Raw genomic sequence first — 18,137 nt, forward strand, 5'->3', positions numbered from 1 at the left:
GAAAGGCACGTCTTACATGGCATTGGGAAAGTGAGAGAAAAAGAGCAAGGAGATGCCACACTGAAAACCATCAGCTCTCTTGAGAACTCCCTCACTCTCACAAGAACAGCCTGGGGAAAACCGCCCCCATGATCCAATCACCTCCCACCAGACCCCTTCCTCGACACGTGGGGATTACAATTCAAGATGAGAGTTGGAGCCAAACCATATCAGCACTCAAAATGAAATGACAGCATTGCGTTACCTACTTACAATTCACTGGTAGCTCTCAGGCATCTTGAGACATTATGTTTTGCAAATGGGAAAAGGACAAGTGATTTGGGGCTAATTACCCTTCCACCTGACTCAAAATTTATTTAATTGGGAGTAGCTGTGACAAGTGGCAATTTTCTGTACTTGCACATTGCATTACAAGGCAGCCTTACCTCTGATTTACTGTCTGTGTTAGCCTCAAGTTCCTTTCTGCCCTATATGAACTCTTTTGAACTAATGCCAATTGAACTTTCAAATCTTTTTCCTTTTTTTTCTTTCTTTTTTTTTTAGAGATGGGGTCTTGCTCTGTCATCCAGGCTGGAGTGCAGTGGCACGATCATAGCTCACTGCAGTCTTAAACTCCTGGGCTAAAGCTATCCTCCTACCTCAGCCTCCTAGGTGCTGAGACTACAGGCACACGCCACTACGTTTGACTAACTGAATCACTTTTGCCAAATACTTACTCTCAGATCTAAGTTGCATCTTCTTTTAATCCCTAAGAAGTCCCCCCAAGGCAGCACCATAATAAATTCAACATTCCCAGGGCACTGCTTCAACAATTACCAGAAAAAGAATTCAATGTACCATCACATTCTTTGGAGCTGTATGTGTAAGAAAGAGCCAGCTGCTCTGCTTCAAATGACGTAGTATCTCTTACACAAAAGCACTGGGCATGTTAGAGTGAATAAAATGTTGACTTTGGGGGAATCAAGATAGAATTCAAAGGCTTAGTAATAATGAGTTTTAAAGCACATTTTCCTCATATAACTATAGTGCGAACCTCTCACTTAGAAAAAGATTGCAAAATTGCACCTGTAGTGAATAAGCCCTGCAGACACATTTTATTTTCAGAACAGAAATTACCCAGAAAACAAGATTTCACCATGCCACCTCCCCTAAAGCATTCATTGTCTATACCTTGGCCAAAATAAAACCAAATAAGTAATACAGCAAATTCCAACAAGTTCTATCTTACTGTGTCTTTTCTTTGTTTGACTGGTGTAAACTCTGCCAACTTCTTAATTTTTGTAAGATACTTTTTGACAGTCTTTGTATTTTATTTTATTTTTTTTTTTTTTTGAGACAGAGTAGTCTCACTCTCTTGCCCATGCTGGAGTGCAGTGGCACCATCTCGGCTCAGTGCAACCTCCACCTCCTGGGTTCAAGTGATTCTCCTGCCTCAGCCTCCTGAGTAGCTGGGACTACAGGTATCCACCACCACACCTGGCTAATTTTGTCTTTTTAGTAGAGGCAGGGTTTCACCATGCTGGCCAGGCTGGTCTTGAACACTTGATCTCAAATGATCCACCCACCTTGGTCTCCCAAAATGCTGGGATTACACGCGTAAGCCATTGCTCCAGGCCTTGTATTTTATTTCTATGACCACAGAAAGGTAAACATCATACCATTTCATTCTATGTTTATTCGTATTTGCTTTGTGTCCTAGTACATAGCCAATTTTTGTGAATGTTTTGTATCATGTTTGGAAGTTAAAATGTGAATTTCCTAACTATTGGGCATAGGTTCTATGCAGCTCATTAGATCAAGCCTATTAGTGTATTGATCAACTCTTCTAGTATCGTTTTTCTGCTTGAATAATCAATTCTGGAAGCTGGTATTAACGTCTCTCACTATGATTAGCGATTTGTCAACTTCTCTGGAAAAGTATGCCAAATTTTCCTTTATCTATTTTGATGATATGTTTTAGGAACATACAAGTTCAGGATTTTTACCTCTTTCTTGTGAAACTTTTCTCTTACCATATTTAATAACTCTATTAATCCTTAATGATATAACTCAAATCTCTTGTGTCTAATATTAATATAACTAGTAGCTTCCTTTAGTTATTCTTTTATCTTTTTAATCTTTCCCTGTTTTAATTTTAATGTTTTGCCTCATTATTTTCTGGGTATCGTAGCACATAGCTGAATTTGGACTTTCTTGTTGTTGTTTTGTTTTTTTTGAGACACAGTCTTGCTCTGTTACCCAGGATGGAGTGCAGCGGCACCGTCTCGGCTCACTGCAACGTCTGCCTCCTGTGTTCAAGCAAGTCTCGTGCCTCGGCCTCCCGAGTAGCTGGGATTACAGGTACATGCCACCATGCCCCGTTAATTTTTGTATTTTTAGTGGATATAGGGTTTCACCATGTTGGCCAAGCTGGTCTTGAACTCCTGACCTCAAATGACTCACCTGCCTCAGCCTCCCAAAGTGCTGGGATTACAGCCATGAGCTGCTGCATCTGGCCTGATTTTTGTCCAAGAGTTTCTAAATGAACCAGAAAATGGAATCTGTTTACTTTTATTATAATTACTGAACTAATTAGAGTTAGGTTTACTATCTTATTTTGTACTTCCTACTTAATGTTATTTTTCTTTTTCTTTACTTCTTTTTTCTCTCTTCCTACTTCCTAGCATTTTGAAGAAATTCTATTCTCATTTTCCCCCACATGAAATTTCTAAAATGCACTAAGATGAAAGTTTTAAGAGCTCTCTTTTGAAAGGTGGCACTTCTATTCAACATTACACTAGAAGTGCTGACTATGCCAGTTAGGCAAGAAAAAGAAATAAAAGACATTCAGATTGGAAAGGAAAATGTAAGACTATCTCCATTTGTAGATGGCATGATCTTGTACACAGAAAATCCAAATGAATCCATGAAAGAAACTATTTAGAGCTAATAACAAGTTCTTCAAGGTTGCAGGATACAAGATAAATATACAAAAGCAATCGTACTCCTATACATTAGCAATGAGCAAACCAAAACTGAAACTAAGAAAATAATTGCATTTACAATAGCATCAAAAAATAAAATACTTAAGAATAAATTTAATGAAAAAAGTGCAAGCCTTCTACACTGAAAACTACAAAATATTGAAAGGAATTAAAGAAAATCTAAATAAATGGAAAGCCATTCTATATTCATGAATTGTAAAACTTCATATTGTTAAGATGGTAATATCCTCCAAATTGACCTACATATTCAATGCAATCTCTATTAAAATCCTAGCTGCTTTCTTCCTGAAATTGATAAGATAACCTAAAATTCATATAAAAATGCAAAGGCCCCAGAATACCCAAAATCATCTTGAAAAAGTATGTCAACCTAAAAAAACAACATCAGAGAAAAATGTCTCCAAATATGTTAAATTTGGAGGGGAATAGAAAAGAGGATTATAATCTGTAATGCACTATGACAAGTCACAGGTGCACACAGTGAGGGAAAAGGAGTAAGGGGAAGTTTTTATTAGAAAAAAGGGAGACATTCACATAAACTTCTTGGACACAGAGTTCATTGGTTCTGGTAGCTCAAAGCCAGAGTTGGCATCAGTTCATTGGTGGAGGGCTTACTGAGCAAGTGTTCTTTCAAAAGCATCTTATCAGAATTGTTACAGTCCTAAAGAATGTCTAATGATAAACCACGTGTCATAGAAATACGTGCACACAGCCGGGCGCGGTGGCTCACGCCTGTAATCCCAGAACTTTGGGAGGCTGAGATGGGTGGATCACAAAGTCCGGAGATTGAGGCCATCCTGGCTAACACAGTGAAACCCTGTCTCTACTAAAAATACAAAAAATTAGCCAGGTGTGGTGGCAGGCGCCTGTAGTTCCAGCTACTCAGGAGGCTGAGGCAGGAGAATTGCTTGAACCCGGGAGGCGGAAGTTGCAGTGAGCCAAGATGGTGCCACCGCATTCCAGCCTGGGCGACAGAGCGAGACTCCATCTCAAAAAAAAAAAAAGAAAAGAAAAAAAAGAAATACATGCACACATGCAAAACACACAAGCTGCACAAAGCAGATGTGTCAAGGACATGAAGATATTTCTTCCAGGGTTTCTAGAAAGTCCTTGGAATAGTTCTTATTTCAGATATGTAAACATGAGCCCCTCTCCTTCATGCCTTCCTGGCACTGTATTGTCTGGATCTGACTAAAGTGATTTCATCCTTATATCTGCAACTTTCACAAGTAAAACAAAGTTGGAGAATTTACACTTCCTGATTTCAAAATTTACTACCAAGCTAGAGTAATTAAGACAATGTGGCACCCACATATGGATAAATACGTAGATCAATGGAATTGGATTGATGGTCCAGAAATAAACCCATACATCTATGGTCAATAGGTTTCAGACACAACAATTCAAAGAACAAAGAAGAGTCTTTTCAGCAGATGTGCTGGAACCATCAGATAGTCCCATGCAAAAGAATGAACTTGAATCCTTACCTCACACCATAAACAAAAATTACCTTAAAATGGATGAAAGGCCTAAATGTAAGAGCTAAAACTATAAAACTGTTACTCCCCCAACACACACAAAAAAGCATAAATCTTTATAGCCGTGGATTAGGGAGTGGTTTCTTAGATATGACACCTAATACACAAGCAGCTGGAGAAAATATTTGGTAAATTGGACTTTGAAATTAAAACCGTTTGTGCTTCAAAGGATACTATCCAGAAAGCGAAGACGACCCATGGAATGGGAAAAAATATTTGCAATCCATATATCTGAAGATACTTAGAATATGTAAAGAAATCTCTCAGCTTAATAAAAAGACAAATACCCCCACTAAAGAATCAGCAAAGAATTTAAATAGACATTTCTCCAAATATTATATAAAAATGGCCGGTCAGATATGAAAAGATGCTCGACCTCAGTAATCATTAGAGAAATGCAAATGAAAACCATAAAAAGAGACCACCTCCCACCCACTAGGATGGCTAAAATTAAAGTTATTCACTGGTGTCAGTGAGGATGTGGAGAACCTGGAACCCTCACTCATTGCTAATGGGAGTGTGAAATGGCACAGTCATTGTGGAAAGCAGTTTGGCAGTTTCTTGAAATGTGGAACATGAAGTTACTGCATAGCCCAGCAGCACTTCCACTCCCAGGTATCCACCCAAGGGAACTGAAAACATGGCCACACAAAAACTTCCACATGAATGTTTCTATCAGCACTATTCTTAATAGCCAAAAAGTGAGGAATCAAACCAAATTTCCATTAACTGATGAATAGATTTTTAAAATGTGGTATAGTCATACAGTGGAAAATTGCCATCCATATAAAGGAATGAAGTCCTGAAACATGCTACAACATGGAGGAACCTTAAATATATATATAATACTAATTATATATATTATATACTAACTTATACATACGCACTTAATTAAATTTTTTTGAGACAGACGTCTCGCTCCCATCACTCAGGCTGGAGTGCAGTGGTCTTGGCTCACTGCAACCTCTGCTATCCCAGGTTCAAGCCATTCTCAATGCCTCACCTCCCCTGACGTGAGCTGGGATTACAGGTGTGTGTGCCCCCACTGGCGGTTTTTTTTTTTTCTTTCTTTTTCTTTTTGCATTTTTAGTAGAGATGGGGTTTCACCATGTTGAGGCTGGTCTCAAACTCCTGGCCTCAAGTGACCTGCCTGCCTCAGCCTCCCAAAGTGCTGGCATTACAAGTGTGAGCTACGGTACCCAGCCTAGGAACGCTGAAAATATTATGCTAAGAGAAAGAAGCCAGATACAAAAAGTACACAGTGTATGATTCCATTTATACAAAGCATTCAAACTAGGCAATCCAAAAAGACAGAAAGTAGATTAATGGTTGCCAGAGGCTGTGGGGAGGTAAGAAGGGGAAATGGGAGGGAAGAATGGGAAAATAGGAAAAAGGCTTCCTTGAGGGTGATGGGAATGTGAAATTATGCAGTGGTGATGGCTGCCCAGCTTTGTGACTATACTAAAGCCACTGAATCGTGCACTGAAATGGGTGAATCTCAAGGCATGTACATTACAACTCTCCCTGTTTAAGCAGCTCTTGCTGCCTCCCTCAGCTCCATGCTCATTTGCACAGGCTGCAAAGAGCCCTCCTCGTGCAGTGGAGCCCAGGGAGAAAAGATAAGGGATGTGACGTGCTGCAAACTGCAGGCAAACAAGGACGTATTCTCTCAACTCTGTGTCTCTGGGAGAGAAGATTAAAGCAAGGAAGGCAACGCAAGCAGACAACAGGCACCAGAGGCAAACTCAGCAGGTGACATATAAAGAGCCTCTGGAGTCTGGGGGCATGGGGTAAAGGATCGAGGTAGCCAGCACCCACGCCGGCAATGCCTGGGAGAAATTCCAGCAGGCCTGAGCCCTTGCAGATGCACCTCACCATGTGCAATAAGTGGATTCCTAAAATGTAAAAAAAAAAAAAAAAAAAAAAAGATTCCATGCATTGATCAAATCCTGCTTAGAATGTGTTTAGAAGAGCCAACAACTGAAAAAGAATCCCACAGTGAAACAGGTTGTATTATAAATCAGCATTGCCACGTGGTTTTCTATTGGGTGAAGCCAAATTTTATTGTAGGATTTATGGTATACCCGGAACCCCCTGGCTTAGCCATTTGAGTCGATTAGGAATTGTTCATTGCACACTGTGTGCCAGGCACTGTTTGTTCTTCACCCACTCAATATTCCTCACCCTTGGGGCATGCAAGGAGCTTTCGGACAGGCCCTGGCCTCTAGGAGCTCACTCCTGTACATAAACTGCCACCAGGCCATGAGGACAGGGCCAGTCACACTCTGGCTGTGGCAGCAGCTGGACACCTCACATCTATGGAACCCATGACACCAGATGCTCAGGAGCACGGACGGAAGGGGCCTCACACTTGCATCCTGGGACATGTGAGATGCAAACGTCCCCAAGACAACATGGCTTCCTGGATCACTCCTGAGGTGCTCCCCCAGCTCGGTGCTCAGTGGAGCTGCACAGGGAATCCTGTGGAGACATGCTTCTGCCTAAAAGGGGCCATGTCACCAGCCCAGAAATGACTCTCCCCATTAAAATGAGCAGAGTTTAAATCCCCTCTCCCATCACAAAACAGAGGGCAAAGAACTGCAGCACTGGGGAACAGAAGGACTGAATACTTCCCAGGGTCAGAAACAACACTGAAGGGTAAGCCATTGAGGAGGGTGCCCTCATTTAAAATCAGCTAACATAATTTCTGTGCTTAAATTAAACTGCAAGATGTAGGAAAGACACTGGGTTCCCAGCAAGCGTGGATGAGTGGAGGAAGCACAGAACCTGGGTGTTGCAGGAGGAGGAAACACCAGGATCATTCTCTTTTGCCGCCTGCCTCTGGCCGCAGTCTCACTGGCCCCTTAACGAGAAGCATCAGGTGTGTGCCAGGCTCCTCCAGAGGATCTGTGGGGTACGGTTAGGTGTCAGCTAGGGAGGCAGCAAAATGAACCGGACCCTGCTGCAGAGGACCAGTTAGCCACTCCCCAAGTTTTGGCCACCTTCCTCCCGCTTTGTGCTCACAGGCGTGATCCAGAAAGCCTCTGCACATCATAGGTGGGTGGCCAATCCCTGTGCATCCCAGATGTGTGACTTCCTACACAAAGTATTCCCCCAGGTCCACAGCACCAGCAGGCCAGGCCAGCGGGCGGGCAGGATGCTTCAGCACCAGGGGCAGGAACCCTGGGAAAGTGGCCGTAGAACACCAGCAGCCTCTTGTCACACTCATGAAAGGTTCAGGGATGGGGGTGTTGGGGGTGGCTGGGTTCAGGGGAACCCTTCCACTCTGCTACCTTCAGCAGAGTCACGGAGCCCCTCAGCTGTCACCTCATGGTTCCAATGTGGCTTCTGCACTTCTGGGCACCACTTGCAGATGTGACAATGTTCACTTAAAGAAGGGGGCACTTCCTCCAGTATGTCTCTTTGAATTAGGGAGGGAGAGTTTCCTAAAAGGTCCCAGAGACTCCCTATCAGGTCCCACCGAGCAGAGGAGCTCCCATGCCCAGGCCCTAACTGCAACTGGCAGCTAAGAAGGAGAGTGTCTAAAATGTTCACCTCTGTGACAGGACATGGGTTCTCCTGGACACAAAGAGAAGGGACAGGCGGTTGGGCAGCCAATCCCAGTATGTTCCAGATATGCCACTTCTTGCATAAGAGGTTCAGGAATAAACTCACCATGTGATTTCTGTTGAAAGATGGTCTTGTGCAGCAAAGATGGAACTTTCTCACTGAGATTCTACTAACCTTGTTTTTAACAAGTTTTAAGTGTGAGCCACTTTCCAAACTGAGATGGGATAAACAGAGCTGCACCCAAGCAGATCTTCAGTACTGCATTCGCCACACTGTCGCATAATTGCATTTTTCTGCATCTCTCCTCCGTGTTAGCTTGAGCTCCACCAGGGCAGGGATAGCGCCTTAACACTGAATTCCAACAGGTGAACTTGTGCCTGATACAGGCAGGTAGTCCAGTTTCGGTGTTTGAGTACCATCTATTACCAGGCACTGTTCTAGGTAGTGCATAAAACAAATGACCTGCTTTCACAGAGCTTACCTTTTAGTGGATGGAGATAAATAGGTGTATATACAAGTATATACATGTAGAATGTCAGCTGATGGGTAATAAGTGCTGCAAAGTCAGGATGAGGGGCTAGAAAGTGATGAAGGAAGCTGCTCTCTCAGCTGGATCACTGGGAAAGACTCAAGAGGTGACATGGCAGCAGAGACCTGAAGATAGCAGAGACATGCAGTGAGGGAGCCATGGCGCTTGTTGAAAAAGAGCATTCCAGGCAGAGGAAAAGCAGGTGCAAAGGCCTTACGGCAGAAATCTGCCCAGAATGTTCAAAGGCAGCACGAAGGCCAGGGTGCCTGGAGAAGCGTGAATGGGGGAGGCAGTGGGAAATAAGGCCAGAGGGGGCACCAGGGCCACATCAGCGAGGGACTCGTGGGCCACAGTCAGGACGTAGGCTTTATTGACGAATGTGGTTGTCATTGTCCGGTTTTGAGTGAAGGAGAAGCATAATTCAACTTGAATTTACTTTTTTTCTTTTTCTTTTTTTGAGATGGAATTTCACTCTCTCCACCAGGCTGGAGTGTGGTGAGTGGCGTGATCTCAGCTCACTGCAACCTCTGCCTCCCAGGTTCAAGCAATTCTCATGCCTCAGCCTCCTGAGTAGCTAGAGATAACAGGTGTGCGCCACCACAGCCAGCTAATTTTTGTGTTCTTAGTAGAGATGAGGTTTTGCCATGTTGGCCAGGCTGGTCTTGAACTCCTGACCTCAAGTGATCCACCTGCCTCAGCTTCCCAAAGTGTTGGGATTACAGGTATGAGCCACTGCACCTGGCCTCAACTTGCATTTTAAAAGAAGCATTTAGGCCGGGCAGGGTGGCTCATACCTGTAATCCCAGCACTTTGGGAAGCCGAGGTGGGCGGATCACCTGAGGTGGGGGGGGGTGCTGCACCACTTCTGAGAAGCACCTCTCGTTGGGGTGGGGTGGCACCGTGGCTAACAAGCAGGCCTGGGAGCCAGGCTCCCTGGGTCCCAGCCAGAGCTGTGACCTTGGACACGTTGCTTAGCCTGTTTGTGCCTCATCTGATTCACTATAAAGCGGGGATCATAACATTACCTTCCTCAGTGGTTCTCAAAGTATGGCCTTGGCCAGCAACATCGACATCACCCAAGAACTTACTGGAAATACAGATTGTCAAGCCCCAGCACAGACCTGCCATTTCAGAAACCCAGGGGGTAGAGCTGTCAGACAAACTACAGGTCATCCCACCAAATCTGAATTTCAGACAGATGATTAATATTATCCATGCAATATTTGGGCCTGCTTATATTAAACGATAATTTGTTATCTGAAATTCAAATGTAATCAGATGTCCTGAATGTTTATTTGTTAAGTTTGGCAGCCCTGTCTTTGGGGGGACCCCGCAATCTGCATTTTATGGGGTCCTCCAGGTGATGCTGGTGGCTGCATTGCCTGGAGGTTTCAGAGCACGGACCTTCCTCGTCAGTGGTGCTGGAGGCCTCCGAGTTTAGCACAGTGCCTGGCTTGTGGCCAGTGCTGGAGGTGGCCACCATTCCACCGAGTACTCACTGATGCCAGGGAACTGAGTGCCTTGGCAGAGGCCCACCGTGGGTGTGGTCTCTTCTCCAGGAAGGTTCTTATCCTACATGGGTTGAGTTCTTGGAGATTTTCAAAGTACATTCACCTGATTACCTGAAATCATTCCACTCCCTCCCTCTGATGGGCATAGGAAGAGAGTGCCCATCCTCCTCGTGGCTCAGGAGTTTGAAATTTCTCTAACTCAGTAACCAAGAAGGAACAAAGTCTAAAATCCAGCTGACTAATGACACTGCAGAGAGCGTAGGTTTCAGTTTCTGGATTGCTCTGGTCAGTTTTGCTGAGCACTTGGACTGAGGGGGCCTAAAGGAGTCACTCTTGTAAATGTTAACTCAGTGGTCAGAACAGAAGGCTGAGGTGTTTTTGTGAAGACAGCAAGGAAAACACACTTCCTGGCTTCCCTGGAAATAACAGACACATGTGTCCTAATTATGTATGAAATGAATGAATAATGTGTGTTCATCCTATCATCACCCAACCCATTGGTGCCAATGAATGATGCCAACCTGTTATATCAATAGAGTCAGAAATTTTATGTGAAATCGTCATCCTGAGTGGCTGTCAGGAATATCTGAAAAATACTAATTATCATGTTAGATTGGCCCTGGGAAATAAACACAGAACTTAAGTATCTAGTAAAGTACAGAGCGCACCCCAGCCTCACTTACAAACAAATATCTTCTCAAGATGCCACCGTGTCCTCAGAACTCGATGTGTTCACACACGTGGCTTGTTCCCCAGCAGCAACTTCACATTCAAGCAGAATTCAAACAGAGGCCTGGAATTAAAACGTCTCCACTTTTCTTTAACCAAATGGTAGTTCTAATTATAGCATTCACACTGGCGTGCGTGTTTATTTGTTCATCTCTCACTTTGGCTTGTAATTAAGAGTTAGTGCATTGTACCTTAGAAATGGGTGACAAATTATTACAATGTGTTCTGGGCTGTGGGTGATTACAGCAGGTGGTTAAGGAGGCTTGGGGTGTTATCCATTTCTATAATTATGTCCTCCTGTTACATTTAATGTTCATGACCAGGACACAGGGAATGCAACCTTTAGTCTCCATCCCATCAGAAAAGGTGTTTGGACGAACAGAGGCAAGATGGCACAGTTCCGGGTTCTTCACTATCAACTTTCCCGCGCCGGGGAAAGACATGGGTCGACTGCGCAGGTGCAACCCGACCTCCGACGGAGAAGAACCGGAACCCGCCTAGCCACGCCTACCACCCCGCCCCCGACCAGCCTATGTCCCGCCCACTGCCCCCCCACTCCCGGGCCCAGGACATAAAAGCCGCTCCCGGCGGGCGCGCGGTGAACTTCCTTGGTCCCTGCTCCTGTGTGGACCTAGGAACCTCGCCTGAGAACGCCAGAGCGACTTTGTCGGCCTCCACTGCCGGAGACCAGTGAACCTCGCTCCCTCCCTCACATTGGCTTGTAAATAAAGTTTTTTTGCCTTGCCTACTTGCCTTTTCTCTGGCATTTGCTCTGGGGGTCGCATTAAAGCAAATCAAAAGGCAGCAGTGTCTTCCATGGAAGCATGTGGCCTCCTGAAAGCCCTGAAGGGCAGGCACTGGGAGCCCCCAGTTCTGGTCCTCACGCTGCCCTAACCGGCTGGTGACCCCAGAGAAGCCATTTCAAATCTAGCCAACTCCTCTTTTGTGAGCCTTTATCTGTCCTCCTAGTTTAGCAAACAACAGTGCTCAATAAATATATGTCAAATAAAGTGTGTGAATAAACAAAGTAATTGATGAAAAGCACTCAGCCCCACTTCGAATTTTCCTTTTTTTTTTTTTTTTCTTCTGAGACAGGGTTTTGCTCTTTTCCCCAGGCTGGAGTGCAGTGGCACAATCTTGGCTCATTGCAGCCTCTGCCTCCCAGGTTCAAGCAATTATTCTGCCTCAACCTCCCAAGTAGCTGGGATTACAGGTGCCCACCACCACACCTGGCTAATTTTTGTATTTTTAGTAGAGACGGGGGTTTCACCATGTTGGCCAGGCTGGTCTCGAACTCCTGACCTCAAGTGATCCACTCGCCTTGGCCTCCCAACGTGTTGGGATTACAGGCATGAGCCTCTGCTGCGCCCAGCCAGAGATTCTGAAAAAAAAAAAAAAGAAAGAAAGAAAGAAAAAGAAAGAGAAAGAGAAGAAGAAGAGGAAGGAAGGGCAAGGGAAGAGAAAGGAAGAAAGGAAGGAAGGAAGGAGGGAGAAGAAGAAGAAAGAAGGAAGGAAGGAAGGAAGAAAGGGAAGAAGAAGAGGAAGGAAGGAGGGAGGAGGAAGAAGAAGAAAGGAAGGAAGGGAGGGAGGGAGGGAAGAAGAAGAAAGGAAGGAAGGAAGGGAGGGAAGAAGCCAGTAGCCTGGCCAGAATTTTCTTTGCTGACAGCATGCCTCTTATTAGGTGGCCTCACAGGGATAATATCCCTGTTACAGAGCCACAGAATTCAAATCTTGCACCCCTTGTATAAGGCATGGCTGCATGAGCTAAAGAAAATTACATCTCCCAGGGCCTCAGTTTGCCTACTTGTCAAATGGGATGCAATAACATTTACTGCCATGGCTGCTGGGAAATTAAGTGAGGTGACACGTGTAGACCATATGGTGGCAGTAGGTGCCCAACAGATGATGGTCCTCAGGATTTAGCTGGTGCCCTTCACATTCTTCACCCAGCCAATGGTTGTTGAGTTCACTCAAAGCCATCAGAGGTCCACAATCGGTCTGACCTGGCCCTTCCTGCTGTGTCAGGGCACACAGAGAGCCCATTGTCACTGTCACACCACTGTCCTTGTTTCTTTGTCACAATGTCCATCGTTCCCTGGCTAGTGCTTGGGCAGAAATGGTGGCTCCCTTACCAGCCCAGTGCCCCTGGCACTGACATGGTAGCTGACATTCCATCCCCCATGTCATGTCCCCCCACCAGCTCAGTAGCACACCTCTCCCCAGTAGGGCTTCAAGGAAGAATCCGGAAAGGCTCTTGTCTGAAACTCAGGAGAAACTCTCTTGGTGCTGAAAAAGCCCAGTGCTGCTCAAAATCATGCACCTCTCCTTTCCTGGGGAAGAACACCCACTTCTACAGAAAGTCCTGGGGCCACAGCGTCCTCAAAGGACCGCTTCCTGCAAGAGCCTGGGCACATCAAGGGCTACTGTCTGTGCCACCTGGTTCTACCCCATCTTCCTCACCACCTGCTTGGCAGAAAGGCTCTGACCTCCTTTTTCTCTTCCTGGCAGCTGAGATTTTCTCCACTCCACATTTTTCTCCTTCCAGGAGCAGGATTTTCCCTAACCTGCCTCCAGGCCCAGATGGCAGTCAGGAATCAGGCTTTAAGGAACGATTAACACCCAGTGTGATGATTTCAGATCCTGCTCCAATGACCTCCACATCCCCTAAACTATATGACTGCATGATCTAAAGAAAATCACTAAATTTCCCAGAGCCTCAGTTTGCCCACCTGTTCAATGGGATACAATAACATTTACTGCCCATGGCTGTTGGGAAAAGTCAGTGAGGTGATGCGTGTAGAGCACACGGTGGCAGTGGGGATGGCTCTGTTTCTCCTTGTTCGCTGCTGCCCTGTGGGGAGAGCACCCCCTGCACTGAGGAACAGAGTGACCTCAGGGCCCGCAGGTCCTGGGCCTACCACCCCACCCTCTGGAAATATAGGTGGGCATGGGAACCAGAGCAGAACAGCCGGTCAGTCATTTGCTTTCCTCTTCATTAACTTCACGCATACGCATGGTTCTCCCAAAGGCTGCCTTCTATTGGTCGTGACTTCAGTGTGCTACAACCAGTGACACTGTACACTGTGAAGAGCATTTCTGGATTGATTCCTGAACTTGACCTCTATTCCAGAAGTTTTACAACCAAATCATCTGGTGTATTGCAGTCATCTAAATAACAGCATCGGGTGAAATCAGTATCATTTGGGGACTCACAGCGAAGTCTGGAGCACTGTTTCTCAAAGAGTGTTTCCCACATCTCCGACGAGGTCCAGAGAGGCCTTACCAGGCTGTCTGGAGTTTTCTAGGAGAATGTGTCTGTGTTTTTGTTTGGTGCTGGCCTGTGCTGGGGGTACAGTGACAGCCTAGGGGATGTGGAAGTCAGGGGAGCAGGATCTGAAATCCTCACACTGGGTGTTAATGGTTTCCTAAAGCCTGATTCCTGACTGCCATCTTGGCCTCGAGGCAGAACTGGGGAAGATCCTGCTCCTGGAAGGAGAAAGATGTGGAATGGAGAAAATCTGAGCCACCTGGGGGAAACCGGAGGTCAGAGCCTTCCCACTAGGTGGTGCTGAGGAAGAGTGGGGCAGAGGCAGGTGGCACAAACAGCAACCCTTAGTGTCCCCTCTTCCCCTGAGGCCACACTCTCCAAGCCAGGAGGGTCACAAAGCAGCATCGGGAAGAGGTCAAAGCAGGGCCACGCCTCGACCTGATTCCCATGGGGACTCCAAGAACACCTGGCCTGCGGGCCCCACCCCCATGGCTCTGGGACTCCCAACTTCCACCCAGGCCAGGGCAGCTGGGTAAATACAGAGACTCAAAAAGAGCCCAAGGTGACACTCAGGGCCTGCCCAGCTCCATGTGTTATGGCAGGAACCCCTAGGTACCTATTAGCTGAGGCATGGGGACCTGTCAGAGAAAGTCATTTTCATGGGGTAAAGTGACTCTGAAGCCAAGGGCGCAATCAGTCAATGGGGCTGTTTGAGCCAAGAATCAAATGGAAGTTCCAGCCAGACCTCAGGGCACCCCCAGAGCAGCCAGGACGTCATCAGCCAGGGGGGACAGCTGAGCTCCCCAGACCACAGAAGACAGCAGCCACAGGCTTCTGCAACAGCCCACCAGGCTGCCCAGGGGCAGGACAAGACAGATCTACCACCTAAGCCTCCAGCAGCCAGGGCCTACCCAAGGGCAGAACAGCCACCCGCCTAGAGACCAGAGGCTCTCCTTCCCCCACCACATGCACCGCCCCCACTCAGAGAGGATCAGGGGCTGAGGGGAAGAAGGGAGGTCTGCAGTGCGGACCACATGTCTGTGAAGAGACTGTGGCATCCACAAGAGACAATGCCAGCCCGTAGAAACAAAGGGGCTGCATTCTCTTTGCACCTTGGGTGCAGCGTGCTTACGTGGGGTTTAAGAATTCATGTAATTAGCACCACAGGCTCATGATAACCCCTCCCTAGATTACAAGACAGTCCCATCATCTCCAGCATCTGGCCCCTTGGAGAAGAGTTTGCAGAAGGAAGAAAAGAAGACCAGAGAACATTCTCTATAAGGCCCTTTGCAAGAAGAAAGCTCAGCTCCTGCCTTGGAAGCAAAGCTGTAGGAGAGCTCTTCTCCATCTTGCAAGATGGCAGGTGAAAAAGCTGAGAAGCCGGATACTAAAGAGAAGAAACCCGAAGCAAAGAAGGCTGATGTTGATGACAAGGGGAAAAGGGATCACCTCAAGACTGAACAACTCAAGAAGGGGAAGTCCCATTGCAGCCTCAATCCTGTTCTTGTCAGAGGAATCGGCAGGTATTCCCAATCTGCCATGTATTCCAGAAAGGACACGTGGAAGAGGAAGTACTGAGCTGCTAAGTCCAAGGTTGAAAAGAAAAAGAAGGAGAAGCTTCTTGCAACTGTTACAAAACCAGTTGGTGACAAGAACGGTGGTACCTGGGTGGTTAACAAAATGCCTAGATAGTATCCTACTGGAGATGTGCTTCGAAAGCTGTTGAGCCATGGCAAAAAGCCCTTCAGTCAGCATGTGAGAAAGCTGTGAGCCAGCATTACCCCCGAAGCCATTCTAATCATCTTCACTGGATGCCACAGAGGCAAGAGGGTGGTTTTCTTGAAGCAGCTGGCTAGTGGCTTGTTACTTAGGACTGGACCTCTGGTCCTCAATCGAGTTCCTCTATGAAGAACACACCACACATTTGTCATTGCCACCTCAACCAAAATTGACATCAGCAATGTCAAACTCCCAAAACATCTCACGGATGCTTACTTCAAGAAGCAGCAGTTGCAGAAGCCCAGACACCAGGAAGGTGAGATCTTCACAGAAAAAGAGAAATACGAGATTACAGGGCAGCGCAAGATTGACCAGAGAGCTGTGGACTCACAGATTTTACCAAAAATCAAAGCTATTCCTCAGCTCCAGGGCTACCTGCGATCTGTGTTTGCTCTGAGGAATGGAATTTATCCTCACAAATTGGTGTTCTAAATTTCTTAAGAAGAACCTAATTAAATAACTGATAATGTTTAAAAAATAGTAAATCTGTAGGGACAGAGGCCTGGGCCATGTCTGTGACCAGCATGCCAGAGTGGATGTGGGCCAGGAGGAGGCACAGTGAGCCGTGGGGACACCCCGTGCTGTTCACAGGGCCAGGCACCCAGAGCACGGAGCAGAGCGGCTTCCTTCTTCCCCAGGCTGCTGAGCCTGTGCTGAGCATGTGTGGAGGGCGCAGTGGGCCGTTTGTTGGGACTGGGAGCTAGCCCACTCTGCCGCCTCGGAGCAGATACAGCCATCAATTACCCCAGCATGTGCAAGAAGGACGCCACTGTCCACACGCTGGGGCCAGGTTTGCAGCGTACTCAGAGACGGAGATCTGGTTGCAAGGGGGTTATGGGGGTGTCCTGGAGACCAGCCCCCGCCAGGGGAGAGGGCAGTGGGAATGAGCAGCAAAGGCCTCAGCCAGGCTCACAGGCAGCTCTGAGGCTGGGTGGCTGCACAGCAGCCTGAATCAGGCAGGTGGCCCTGCCTGACATAGCAATCAGCCACTAAAGCAGGTGGCATGGGAGGGGCATGAGCTCACGCCAGGCAGCCCCGTCCAGGTGAGTCCTGGGAGGCGATGCCTGTGCCTCTGTCTTGGAGCAGGAGTTTGGGGCGCCCTCCACAGCATTCACACTAGGCTGGGCTTCCCGGCCAGGCCCGCAGAGGAGGGCCTGACGGGGGTAGGGCCTTACACCTGGTGCCTGTGTCAGCCTCCCCTGGATGGGATTTGGAGTTTCTGTGGATACCAACACCCATGTAGGGCCCGTGAAGACCTGCTTTCCAATTAAGTGAACACCTCCAAGTCCCTTCCAGCGTAAACAATCTCTGATTCCTTTATTTAATCCTCCACAGTTAAAGGAACCTCTGCACTAATGGGCTTGAGTGAAGTCTTTTTGCACAGTAATACGTGGTCGTATAACCCCCACAACATGTCTCTAAACCCACATAACAGTCACGGCTCTCGATAGTGATTATGGTTGTGCAGAGCTGAGATCTGAATGCTGGTTGCGGTTGTGCAGAGCTGAGATCTGAATGCTGGTTTCTACAGCGGATTTGTTACATTCAGGTAACGGGTTTTGGGACTTGAATGTATCTTTTTGGAGGGACACAATTCAACCCACAACACGCCCCCTCCTAGGCACCTGCACCCGGCGGTCCACACTGGGGATAAAGGCCCAGCCCTGGGCTCCACTCAGGATGACCCTGAAGGGCTGTGCCAGCTCCAGAGCTTCCCCGGGAACCAGCGGTTCACTGCCCGACGACTCCCTCTACCCCACTGGCATTTATTCTCTCCCTTCACAGACCTTAAACCCAAGAGCACTGCCCCGCACCAATAAACACTATTCTGTCTCTGAGTGAGCTTCTCCAGGGACCCAGCCTGCATCAGGGACTCAGCTATGTGGGGACACGGGCCCATGTCGACGCGTGGCCTGGGGGACACGGGCTCATGCCGATGCGTGGCTGTGAAACTGACAAACACATCACCCAAGGCCTCCAGGTGAGGGTCCCGACACAGCCACGTTGTGACAGGACAAGCTTGTTCCAGAACGTTTCAGAGGCTACCCCTGGGCAGCCACCTCCAGACTCCATTGATGAGTGGCCTTGGGAACCTCCCCCTGCCCCACTGTGCCCCACCCGTGTCTGGTGATCCTCCCAGCCTATAAACCGTGGCCCGGCCGACTTTAAGCAATTGTCAGTTATGTACTCACTTCTGCCTCCAAGACGTCGGTCAGCCTCTACTGTACA

General features: G+C 47.2%; 1 pseudogene across 1 annotated transcript; it reads left to right on the forward strand.

Moving 5' to 3' along the window:
• Positions 1-15,485: 15,485 nt before the first annotated feature.
• Positions 15,486-16,376, forward strand: LOC108516056 (60S ribosomal protein L6 pseudogene; annotated as a pseudogene). Its single transcript, XR_001881708.1, has one exon. The product of XR_001881708.1 is annotated as a 60S ribosomal protein L6 pseudogene (transcript).
• Positions 16,377-18,137: the final 1,761 nt, after the last annotated feature.

The sequence above is a fragment of the Rhinopithecus bieti genome, unplaced genomic scaffold, assembly GCF_001698545.2.
Source record: "Rhinopithecus bieti isolate Rb0 unplaced genomic scaffold, ASM169854v2 scaffold_1530, whole genome shotgun sequence".
NCBI classification, from domain to species: domain Eukaryota; kingdom Metazoa; phylum Chordata; class Mammalia; order Primates; family Cercopithecidae; genus Rhinopithecus; species Rhinopithecus bieti.